This window comes from Aedes albopictus, chromosome 2 (genome assembly GCF_035046485.1).
Source record: "Aedes albopictus strain Foshan chromosome 2, AalbF5, whole genome shotgun sequence".
Classification (NCBI taxonomy): Eukaryota; Metazoa; Arthropoda; class Insecta; order Diptera; family Culicidae; genus Aedes; species Aedes albopictus.
Genome location: NC_085137.1, coordinates 437,897,391 through 437,910,643, shown reverse-complemented (window position 1 = coordinate 437,910,643; position 13,253 = coordinate 437,897,391). Strand labels below are relative to the sequence as shown.

Here is a 13,253-nt window from a genome sequence, read left to right as displayed (position 1 = left end):
TATAAAAAATGTGTCAAGTGATTTTGTATTTGATTATACAAACATGATCCAAGCAACAATAATACTTATTGTTATTCATTTGTTACAAATTGTTTTTAAGTGTAATTGAGAAATAAACTCTTTTTTAATAAAAAGTCCATGAGAACTTTGCAGGCACTTTTGCAACTATTTAAAAACAACTTAAATTAATTTTTACTGATAGTAACTTTAAATTATTATAGAACTATTGAAAAACAATCGAATCAATCAGTCACTAATAAAGCTAATGTTCACTTATTGTACGAACTATATGGGCTTGATTTCTATTGTAAAAAGTAACAATATATCTACTATGTGTTTTATTGTGAACAATAAAACCAGTCATTTGTTAATAATATTTACCATGTAAAGAATGGTAATTTTTTATCCGGGTACAATAATTTATTATGTGCATACCACAAGGTACCACAATAGGTATAAATATGTACGAAATTCGTAAAAGTCTCATGGTGTCCATATTGCCCCATGGGGGTGTCCATTCTGCCCCGTATGCTTGAAGACGGTCATGAAAAACTAACATTTTTCATAACATTTTTTGAAGTGGATAAATCATTTTTCTTCGTGAGCATTCTTATGCAATAGATGCTAAATGGACTTTAAAAGGATACATGTATCAAAAAACTAAACTTTTTTGACATCTTGCCAGGTAAAGTTGGCAAAAACCTTAGGGTGTCCATATTGCCCCGCCTACCCCTACGACTCGCGCTGTAAAAATCATCATTTTGCAATTACGTTGCAAAATAGTTCACTTTTCACACGCGAGGAAGAAACTGAAATAGCCTATTTTTCGATACTAAAATAAGTGTGCCGAAAAGTACTACTTTTCGGCACTCTTAAGAGTGCTGAAAAGTACCACTTTTCGGCACTTTTGTTAGCACACACTATTGTCAAGCCTCCGTAGAAAGTTCTGGATTTTTAAGGGAGCGTTACAAAGGGGACGGATTCTACGGCTACTACTAGGTCCATAAAGCTCCAGAAGAAGTTGGTCTCGTTTACGGACTCCCAGGAATTCAAACTATTGCACGAAGGTTTGTGACAACGCTTACCAATGGCTGCCCGAAAATTTATGACAGCTAACTGTGGCACAGCCTACATGATTGAAAAAAACGGGCTTCAGTTCGGCATGCATGCTCTCCCGTGGTATCCCTTGAAACATGGTTGAGCAGCTAGAAATGATCCAACTCAATAGGATTTTTCATAATTGCAAAAAATGTTGTATGTAACTCGTTGCAAAACTCGATTTTTTCAGCACTTGTCATACAGGGTGCGGCAGGAAAAAATGCGAAAAGTTCAAGGCACTATTACACGCTAAATATGGGATATATATGACTATTTTTTCATGACAGTGTATCAGTCAATGTCTATATCCTAGCACTGAAAAATAAAAATGAACATATTTGATGTTTAACATGTGATAATGTAGGCCTAATAAGCGGATATCAATAAACTGCGCGCCCAATGGTCATTAAACAAAATGACTATAACAGTAAAAAATTAGCTCAAATTCGATGAACAACCAGACCACACTGATCCAGAGCCATGTAGTTTCACATACCAGATGAAATAAATACATATATTTGATGATATTGTAGAGAAAATCAAAAATTTTGTTTTATCAGATGCGAAATTTAGCGACCTGTGCGATTTTCTGCGGTTTGAAAATTCTGGTTGTCTTCATCTTCAGGCGCCGCCCTGTAAAGGTTAGTGACCAAAATGGGAAATTTTTTAATTAACTTTTCAGAAAACTAGCCTATTATAGATCATGGAACGTTGAAACATAGATTGGTTAATGTCAAATGGACGAAAATGAGGTTTGAAGTTGAAAAACACTTTCGCATTTTTTCCTGCCGCATACTGTAATTATCCAACTCGGCAAGTCTCGTTGGATAAACGTATGACTCGTGATGAAAAAATCATCATTTTGCAACTTGTTGCATGAATAACTATTTTGCAACTCATTACATAAATAACCAGTAGATCCTAATACAATAGGGGGATTCACTTAACCCTTTCCTTCCCACGACTTTGAACGACTATATCTATGCTAAAAAGCGTTTCCAAAAAAAGTGCTTGAACAAAAGTTATCGCAAATTGGGTAAATTTTTCGAAATCAATGAAAAAATTTTTGGTTGTAAATCAATAGGTTTTTGATTGTTTATCAATAGTTCTACTATTGAAACAAGTAGTTAGTGGTTGGATCAACCTTATGAGGTTACAACCATATTTTTAAAATTATTACATCATACTCATCTAATTCCATTTGTCCCGAGTTCGCCGAAAATCGACGGTGCTCTAGAGCAACCATGGGAAGTAGAGGGTTAACAGCGTAAACCGCTGATTACACTAGTTTACAAAATAAAACGAAAGTCATGAGCTTCTTTCAACGACCAAAAATTTTTAACCGCAAAATTTCCAAAAAATATAAGAAGAAATGTATTTTTTTCAATAAGGAAAAAACAATTTGAAAATTCTTTCTCAACGTTCATTTGACATATCATATGTACCTAGGCGAGCTACTGTAAAAAAATCAGCTCAATCGGAGCATTGATTACGGAGAATGAGATGTATGAAGTGAGCGACTTTGCTTAAAAATAGAACAAAAATCGATTTCAATTCATCAACTTTGTATGGAAAGTAGAAAAAAATTCCGCTCTACTGTAATTTTTTTTCCTTCGCGTTTTCAAACTAAAATTGATCATCAGCTTAGCGAGTTCAAAAATGCTGTGAACTAGTGTTATATATTATTCTGATTAAACGCATAGATCGCCAAGGCAATCTTTGATTATTTCATTTGCAATTTCATGAATCATTTCAAATAATCAAATAACATCATAGCTTACGTAGTTGTTCAATCTGTTTAGTGAATCCCCTAAATATGATGATTACAGCTGTCAAAACCATACATTTTGATTAAAAACTGGAAGAAAAAAATATATTTTTTAAAAAAAAACCGCTCCCATATATTTATTTTGGCCAGGGTGCTTCTAATTTGGCCACTCCCATAAAAAAATACCTAGACGTGATTAACCAAAATTGAGAATATGGCCAAAACTGCGGCAATACTTCTATTTTGGCTAGTGCCACTTTTAACACAAAATTTATTAGCTTGATTTCAGCATTTTTCCTTCAAAATATAGATTGAAATCTTTCATTTGACACATTGGTAGTTTTCATAGGATTATTGGTTATTTTTATAAAAATTATTTCCCTTAGACTGGCCAAAATCGATGCCCGCACCCTACCAAGACTTTTATTTCACCCTGTTGGCAACCACCGATTTTCACAATTTTGCGCTAATTGAAAGCATTTCAATTTTCCTTACTTTTTTAGAAAGGACTTAAGAAAATCGCCTCCTTAAACATTTTTAAAGACAAGGTGTAAATACAGCGATAGACTTTCGTTTAGCCGAGGCACATTTTTTCTATTTTTTTTTCGGAACCGTAATAACTTTTATGTTCTTTTATTTAATTTTTGGAGTATATTCTGTGAGAATCTTTCTCTGTAATGATTATTCAACAACTGTATTCATTATTTGTATACACTTTATTACTGATACTTCAATATTACATACAATGATTCACACTCCAGACAACAATAACAACATCTCCGCATATGACAGATACTCAATGTAAACATACACGCTAAACGTAATAGAGTAATACAATAATTTATTATGTGCATACCACAAGGTACCACATCTCGTTTTTTTCTCCAGATCCGCAGCAAGGTCACTCCACGTTGTTTCGCTTATAGTCTCCTAAGTTTATGAACGTCTCGCTTCAGTCTCACATCAGAATTAGAAGTACAGTCATCCATTTGGTCATCCATCTCTGCTCGGCATTTTAGTAAATTACTTGGCCGTTACTTGTGGTTGTACCTAAAAAGAAATATTATTTTGACCCAAATATTTTCCCAAATCCCAAAATATTTTTAATACTGAGTGTCAAGCTAAATATTACCTTTGCTGATGAATTAATTGAATTGCTTTCCTCTTCTCAAATGCTTTCAATGACAGCTAGCATGCAAACATTGTATACTGCCCACTGATTTTTTTTTGACATGTCCTTTCATAGAAGAATATCATACAAAAGGTATGTATATTCAGATTATTATTCAGACATTTTTTTAACTAATATGTCAGAACACTGCACGAATGTTACAGTGGAAAAATTATCAATATCCATTAACTCGTTTTCGATCCAAAGTGTCCAAGTGTCATACAAACACTATTTCATTTCATGTTTTTTTTAGCGAACTTTGCTGGAACTCGTTTCTTGTTCAGAATATATTCAGAAGTTTGGCTTTACAGATTTTGTTTTCTAAATATCGAAGGGATTGCTACTTTTTTAAATCAAATCACGATTTCGAAAAACGTCACTTGTCCAAAGCAATATTTGTAATACTAGTTTTAGCTAAATAGTAATTTGAAAACATCCAGTTTTTGAATTATATTTAATATATATTGTTCACAAAACTCGCACCCGCACTAGCTGTTTGAAAGTATAGTAGAATATTAATATTCATTCTTTTTTTTCATGTTGTAATCCTATAATTATCTCAAATTCTTAATACATACATCATCGTCGCAGTACCAAATCGAAGTCATGCATTTAAGCACATGCAAAGTTGCAGTTGTGACGTAAATTTGAACTGGTTGCTGGTATTGCGCATCATTAAGCTACTTAAGAGCTGAAATTAGCACTAATCTAAATCGAGTTGCTATGTTTATAAGTAGGTTAAACATCAATTTTCGCACCGCCAGTCACTTCGGCTTCCAACCGAAAACGTAATGATAGTAGCCAATTATTATATACAAAGCAATTTTCTCCAGATAACAAAATAAATAGGTGTCCACGTTTTTAGGAATCATGTTTCCGATAATTTCGGAATTCTCATGATTTACCATTTACCTTTAAAACTGAATGAGTTTATTTTTACGGTTTGGTCGTTGAATAGGTTTACATTCTACGATGCATATTTTCCCGCATTAACTGGTGATTCGTGCTCAATCAAACCTATTTTAACATTACAAAACCAAAAATTTGTTCCTTTGATGTCGCTCTTTTGGGTTCTGAACTGTAGGACTTATTTTAATGGTGTACCTCCAAAATATTGCAAACGCCTCTCAACATGTTATGTTTTCACTCTAGATACCTAATGATGCTATTTCAACAAGCCTTTTCCAAATTATTCGCATTCAATATACCGTCAAAACTTAGAACTTTTTATCTTTAAGTAACTCTGATTTTCTACATATGCTCATCATATTGATAATATTCTCAGTTCGTTGGATCGAACTAGAATATTCTGCATTATTGCAAAGCCCAATCATCTGTCTAACATATCACTTATTTCACATTTTTTCGATGAAATACATCCTCATTTTTTTGTTAACGACTACAAGTCTGACGTAGTGCACACTGACCATGATTGTCTGTGTCATGATGGCCCTTATGCTTGCCTCTACGATTCATTTCTTTGTACTGGAACAATTTAAAGCACGTTTTTATTCAAATTTTCAATAAACTTATTAACACAAATATCACTTATACATGTACACGCATTTTTATTGGTAAAAATCCATGAATTTGATATATAAATTTTATTTGTACACACATACTCGTTTTCCACGCTGGATCACACATAAAATCGATGGACCTTATATAAACTATGTGTATCTACACATGAAAAGGGTTATCTATGACAAATTGCAAAAATCTATGTGAGCGACACATGCATACAATATTTGCAGTTTTTTTTCAGTTTAAAAATTCAAACAAGGTAACATGTTAGTAAATGGTACCTGTTTGCATTAATAAGCTCGACTGAAAAACAAACCTCATAATCCAGCTTTCATTAGATATATCTATTCCTGTAGCTACAGAAATGATTATCTTTTATTATTCCAATATCTTGTGCTTTTGATATACTGTACGTTATTCTCCTCAATAATAGTTTCAATACTTCTTTAACTGATCAAAATTTGTCTCTTCCTGTAAGGAAATTATTGTGCAGAATTTGTTGTTGAGCGTACTGCTGTACCTTGTTCTCTAACTTGTGCCACAGTTCTTAGCAAGATGGCCCACTCATTAGCAAAAATGGCACTATATCCAGTGTTAGGCAATCATAAGTCAAAATGCCCCTCCTGACCACACCCGATACATTTTATATTCAAAGACTTCAGAAGTGATTACTCAAGAACTCACTGTACTTGAATCGCATAAACATTTAGTGGCATTCAATAGGTTATAAAGCGCTTTTTACTCGAATTCCTGAGACTTCTAGTTAAGCCGAAAAGTTTCATTTTTTTATTGTTCGATTTTTTTAAATATCCAATTCAACTAGCCATTTGACTAGCATGATACTTAACAGGTTAGTGGTTAGCAACTGCTCTGAATATTTCGTCTAGCTTCAACGAATGCTTTATTTTGACTTCCTATCTTGTAAACTACCAAGACAGTTTAATTATTCTCACACATTGATGTTAATTTTCTTGAAGTTACATTTTTAGTCTTGTAAGAGAGGACAAAGCACTAGTTAAATCATGTCTTCATGTTAATTTGGTTTCAAGAGCCAACCCTTTTTACGTCTCCGTAGACTTATTATACTTTACTGAGCAATGATAACTTCAATATATATCACCTGAGGTGGGTCCACAACAATCTCAGTATCTGCTCAGTTATGTTCGCATTTGGAACATATTCAAATACTATTCGTTCCTGTTTTTCTAGTCACGCTCAGCCTAAAGTTTAGTTTTGTCTTTCGCCTTCTCAGCTGCCACTTTATTGGTGTGAAATTTCAATTTTAATGGTTCAATTTAACTAAAAAGCCCAGATTGGAGTTCAAGAGAAATTGCTCAAGAAACTTCTAGAACGATTCCTGGCAGAAACTTTCTACGGTGACTGCCATTTGAACTGTCATTTCTTCGCAACTGCCTACTGCGATCGAAGAAAAAACGGTTTCTTGAGTGATTCAGCCAAGGAATTTCCCATGCCTCAAGATAGGCCGAGAAATTCCTTCTGATCTGCAAACAGCCCTTAAATCTGCGTTGGCTGGTAATCTGTTTCTTACGAAATTTACGACACTGTTGCGTTTTTAGTACTTTAATTTTTAATAGCGCAATTCGCCTTATACGGCTCTACAAAGAATCGACTATATCTGCCTTGCAGGTCTTACCGCCTTCAACGGCATTTCCACCTTCAACGGCTTTTTCCGCCTTCAACAGCTTTTCACTCTCCGACGGATCTTTCCGCCATCGACAGTTTTTCGCCTTAGTCGGCTCTTCTGCCTATAACATTTTTCCGCCTTCAACGGCTTTTCTATCTGTAATCCTTTCCGCCTTTTACGGCTATTTCAAGAATGTCGCCTTCATTAGCTTTTATCGCCTTCATTGGCTTTCATCGCCTTCACTGGCTTTTAACAGCAACAGCAAAATTTGATTTCAAAATATTGTTTCACCTCTACGCCTTCCTCGGCCATCCGGTTAACAAATCAATACTTCATTCATCATTAAGCATTTGAGTCTAGATTTAGGACAACAACCCTATTCAACGAGTATCAATATCACAATCAACAAAACTTAGATTTTCTTCACAGTTCTTTATTTCTTTATCTGACAATAGTGATTGTCATCGATTTGAACTAAACAATACCGATCACCATAAAAATCTCTCACAGGTTGATCATTGTCATTAGTCGAAGGTACAAATAGATTGTTTGATTCATATTGAACAGTTAGTACACAATATTTACCTTTTTGATTCCAATGTTGAAATTCAATCACAAGTCATCACCTGGAGGTCATCACCACTCTACATGCACCACACACACACACACACACACACACCACTCATCTCTTTCTTTTTCCAAAGACAACACTTCCCGAACAGAAACTAAACTAATTTCACATGCACTGTTCACCGTTCTCGTCGCCAATGTGAGAATCTTTCTCTGTAATGATTATTCAACAACTGTATTCATTATTTGTATACACTTTATTACTGATACTTCAATATTACATACAATGATTCACACTCCAGACAACAATAACAACATCTCCGCATATGACAGATACTCAATGTAAACATACACGCTAAACGTAATAGAGTAATACAATAATTTATTATGTGCATACCACAAGGTACCACATATTCTAAGTAATTTGCATTATTTAATGGAATGAAATAATATATTAGGGGGATTCACTTAACAGCGTAAACTGATTAAACGTCGCGATCACCAAAGCAATCTTTGATTATTTCATTCGCAAAATCATGAAATATTTCAAATAAGCAGAAAATCATGGCTTACGCAGCAATTTAATCTGTTTAGTGAGTACCCCTATTGTTAATTGTTTAGTCGTAAATTATAAGAAAATTTGAAAATGTGACATTTTTTGGTTAGGTTTTTAGCTGCACTCTGAATAGAGTTGAAACTTCTACACTAGACCCGAAGGTAGAAAAGAGTACGTGTTCTTTCAGAAGAAGTTTTCCAGACTTACGCGGAAAATGCCATCCAGTAAGGAGAATACAAACATGGCTGCCACAATGGCCAACTTGCTCCCCTACTCACGTTTTCAAGAGCACCAATTTTGAAAATTCGTAAACAAATGCTCGAGATTTGTAAAAGCTGCCTCTTTTTGCAAGTGAGCAAAGCCAGGATAAACAAGTGCGGCTTGGTTCGATGCTTCGTCCGTCAGATTTGTGCCTCTAAAGTTTGTATGCAAAATTGCTATGGGATTTCTTGATGTTTCACCTTAAGGCACTGTTGCAAACTGACTCAGAAAGTTACGGTAGAAGATTAGAAAGAGTTTTCAATTGGTACATAGGATTTGCCTATGTAGTGCTATGGTCACACGGTTTGTACTTGACTCTTTTTTGATTTTGTGGCAATGTTCAATAAATTGTCGTATAGTTTTCAAGGCTTTTTTAATTTCTTGTCTGTTGTTCAATATACGTCGCGTGATGTCATTCAGTAATCTAACTGATCTGTCAAATGATTGTTATGTTTGTTATTTAAATTTATGCAGATCCGCGTCTTTATAATGATAGGTTATTGTCTATGATGAAAAATCGTCTTCCGTCAACGAACATATCGAACTTATTTTCTATAGATGCATGACATAAGTCTCTAGCTCTTCATGTAATACAAAATGTCAAAATGTCTACTTTGGATACATAAATCACGTTGTCCAGCTAGTCAGAGAAATAATTAGTTTTCATTGTGTTAACCTAAATTGACGTCAAAAATATTGGACGCATTTTTTAAATTGATTACATGTTAGCTTTGAAGCTGTTATTTAGCTTCATGTTGTTTTAAGGGTAATCAATGAGCATTTTGTACTTTATATATTTGCGTGATCCGTTTGAGTAATTGTTCCGGTTTTGGAACCTTCATTTCATCTATATGGCATTGTCCTTGATTGTTAAATGCGTTGCTTTGGCATTTGGTACTCGTGGCATTTAATTGTTAAAGTTGAGGTACATGAAAAGAAAGAAAAGTGACCGACACAAAAATGATCCACCATATAGTGGTTACAGTTTCTGATAAAAACAATATACAAAAAAGACAAAATATACCTTTCAATGAATGGACTACATCCATCTACATTGTTTTAGTAATATGTGTTGAGTAATATTTGGTTCTTCAGAAAGTGATTTCTGATAAGATTAGGAAAATTGCTTAAAAATTGGGTGTGACAGAAAAAAAAGATCCACTTAGCAATTAATTCTAAAACTTCAAAATTTTGCCAAATTTTCACACGTTTTGCTTCTTATTGTATGCTATTGTGATGTTATCGACATATGAAATTTATTTTTGACATGAGTTCTATCAATTTTAGGGTGATATGGGGCGAGTTTATTGTTCATGGTTAGTATAACGGGTAAAATATTCCTTGAACTACAGAAACTATCTGTAAGCAAGAATGAATGCCATTAATCTACAATATAACGATAATTCAACTTGTAGACATAGGGTTCATTCAAATATTACGTAACGCAATGGGGGGAGGGAGAGGGTTTAGCACTGTGTTACGCTTCATACAAAATTTTAAATCTTCCACACAAATTTTTTATGTGGGGGAGGGAGGGGGTCTGAAATTGTAATATTTTGCGTTACGTAATATTTGAATGAACCCATACAGGCATGTACTTTTATGGGCAATTTTTATGAGTTTTGGTCTACTAATGCAAAGAAATGCAAATATTGTGAAGATAATTGAGGATTATTTGATAAATCAAAACGCTATCACGTTTGTGATTACCTCCATCTGCTTGTGCTAAAGCATGCTGGGGGTATATTCTATCATATACACATTGATTTCGTTGTGTGCAAAATCATTCCCCGAGTGTATGAGCACAAACTCTACTAACGCTAACTAAAGCTAACAAGAGATTTTGTCAGGATCCATGGTGATCGCTTGCTGGAAATGGAAAACCGTCACAAAAACCACATACTGACACGGACAAATCTGACGAATACATCTGATACCGCACACTTCTCTAGTCTGGTACTGCAAAATATCCGTATCATTCCGTATATTTGGAGAAAAACTTCGTTTAAAGAGATCCAGTAGTTGTTTAGGAAACATCAGAAAACGACGCCATATCCCGGATCTGCCGTGACATTTTGTGTAGTTTTTGGCTATACAGGTCACTGTTTGCGCAAAGCGCGATTTTTTCTTCTATCAGGTCACAATGGAGCCGCATGGTTGTTGAGGAAGTGATATTGTTTGAAGTTTATATTTTATCTTAACATAATTCAAATTGACTTCAGAATACTAACAATTTAGTGTTATCCTCATTCTAGTAAGAGACTTTCACTAAGTCACGTGGTCATAGGGGGAGGAGAGCGGAACGAGGGGATGGGAGTAAGAACGCGATGGCCACAGCTATAACATTTTTTTAAATTTATTTTATTAATTTTTTTAGCATAATATTATATTTATTGACAGAAAAATACAAGAAGGTGGGTGCCCCAATTAAAAACAGCCAGCTGGAGAGGAGGGGAGTGATGACTAAGAGTGATTAGGCTTTTATTTACTGAGCCACTGCCTACATCCTACATTTTAAGGACCACCAAATACAACTAACACTTTTAACTTTAAAAATAAAATAAAGGCAAAAACAACCGTGAAAAACGCTTTTTAGTGAAAATCCTTATATTTTTTTTTCAAAAACTTGAAGTTTTATTGTATGTTATTACAAAAAGTTATTAAAATGTTAGAATTTTAGGGTGTTGTGGGGTCAATTAGGCAATGGTATATTTTCAAGGTAGAAATATTTTTTTTATTTATGATTTTTTACGTGACAATAACTAAATAAATGATCGAATACACATGGTTTATTTCTAAAGAAACCAGTTTTGGCGAGTTTGATCTTAAATTATTGGTTATGTCTAAGTTTTCCCGCATACAAATATGAGTAGTTCCCATCCTTATACCACCGATTCCAAACATTTCCAAACGATGAGCCATTGCTTATATACTCCAAAAATATCCTAAATGTTGTTTGCGCATAGCCCCATAGACGGGAGGTGACGGAAGCATATAGTTGTAGAGCTTAGTTTACCCAAACTCCCCTATAAACTTATTTTTTGTCGGTCCGGGGTTTGACATTATTGAAATTCCCTTGACATAATGTCAAACGAACGACAGCATTTCCTCAGAATTGATGTGTGTATCAACATATTGACTTGATTTTTCGTATACGGATAGTACTGACCGTCAATTTTAATGTGGATTGTTCAAAAATTGATTGAGTTATGTCGAAAAACAACCCGTGCAAAGAAAGAATTGAGTGTATGTAATGTGGGGTGCAAGACTTTTTGATGGACAGGGTGTCCGATTTTGCACAGTATGTACAGCAAAGTATCTAGCCGAATACAAAAAATCAAGTCAATACCAACAACTTGAGGAATTTATATCTAACCTGAAGAGTTTTGTTTTTTTGTGCAATTGAACTTGATTAAATACTAAACTTTTCTTTTGCATTGACCATATCCACCACTGATCCTCGTTAGTGAACAAGTAGGCAAAAGACTCCATACGACATATAAGTGGTACACTGAAACCTGCATTTAAGTCGATGCATGGCTGATCGAAAATATTTTTTACCGTGCTAGCAATGACTAAACTATACAGTTTTATATTTTTTGACAAATCTCCTTTGTCATGCAAAGTGTTGAAAAATATAAAAGTCTATAGTTTTGTCATTGCTTGTACGGTAATAGTAGTTTACGCAACAAGGTGCAGAATGAAGATTTTTACGGCACGAGTAGTACATTTATCCAACGAGGCTTGCCGAGTTGGATAATTACGACGAGTGCTGTAAAAATCGAGTTCTGCACCGAGTCACGTACAACGTTTTTTGCAATTTCATAAATTACCGCTTGAGGATAGTTTTTAACAAAACTTCCATCAAACTGCTCACTGATGTTCATAGCCATGTTTAAGAAAGTCTGATCATAGCAGGTTATACTGTGCAGTTGTCACAGTTTTTCAAAAACTGCGTCCAGAAGGCATCAAGAAGTTGATCAAAACTGAAAACAGTGCTGTAATGGTTCATTACGCAACGCAAATCAGTGCTGTAATGAACCATTACAGCACTGCTTATTTGGTGTGGGAAAGTAGGCCTTTTCCTGTCAGATTTGCGTGAGGAAAAACAGCTTATTACGATGAGAAATTGCAAAAAAAATATTTTCGATCAGCCATGCATAGACTTAAATGGAGGTTTCAGTGTCCGAAGTTTGGTCCGACGTATGGATTTGGAGAAAAATCCAACTTCGCTAGTCGAAAACTCTGATTTTCAACTAAATTGAGAATATCCCACTTTCGACGTACGTGCTGGTAGCATAAAAAGAACTCACCAATTCATGCACTTTTCGCAATAACTGTTTCATTATCATCCTTATTTTTTTCTATTTCTTGTATAATATAGAGACGCAAAGCTGCTAACTTGTAAATGTAGGACATGTGTTTTCTACAGCTCTCAAACATAGCAAATCGCTTTAAGTGATCTGAATTCGATACGATCACGGTATGTATGTACGTATCAATAAACATGAATAATAAAAATTTAAAAATGACTCAGGGAGCCACCCTGACTCCGTGAAAATGAAGACACTGCCAGGGCAAAAATGGCAATACACAGGCAAGGATGTTAAACCGTCTGTTCTTCTCAAACGTAGAGAGATAAGAAAGATTGCGTCCCCGC

At 34.6% G+C, this 13,253-nt stretch overlaps 1 long non-coding RNA gene across 1 annotated transcript; it reads right to left on the bottom strand.

Moving 5' to 3' along the window:
- Nucleotides 1–3,563: 3,563 nt before the first annotated feature.
- LOC134288550 (uncharacterized) lies at nucleotides 3,564–8,188 on the bottom strand. Its single transcript, XR_009998006.1, has 2 exons — nucleotides 7,792–8,188; nucleotides 3,564–3,916 (listed from the first exon to the last, which is right to left on the bottom strand). It is a non-coding gene; the product is annotated as an uncharacterized LOC134288550 (long non-coding RNA).
- Between the last annotated feature and the right edge of the window lie 5,065 nt (nucleotides 8,189–13,253).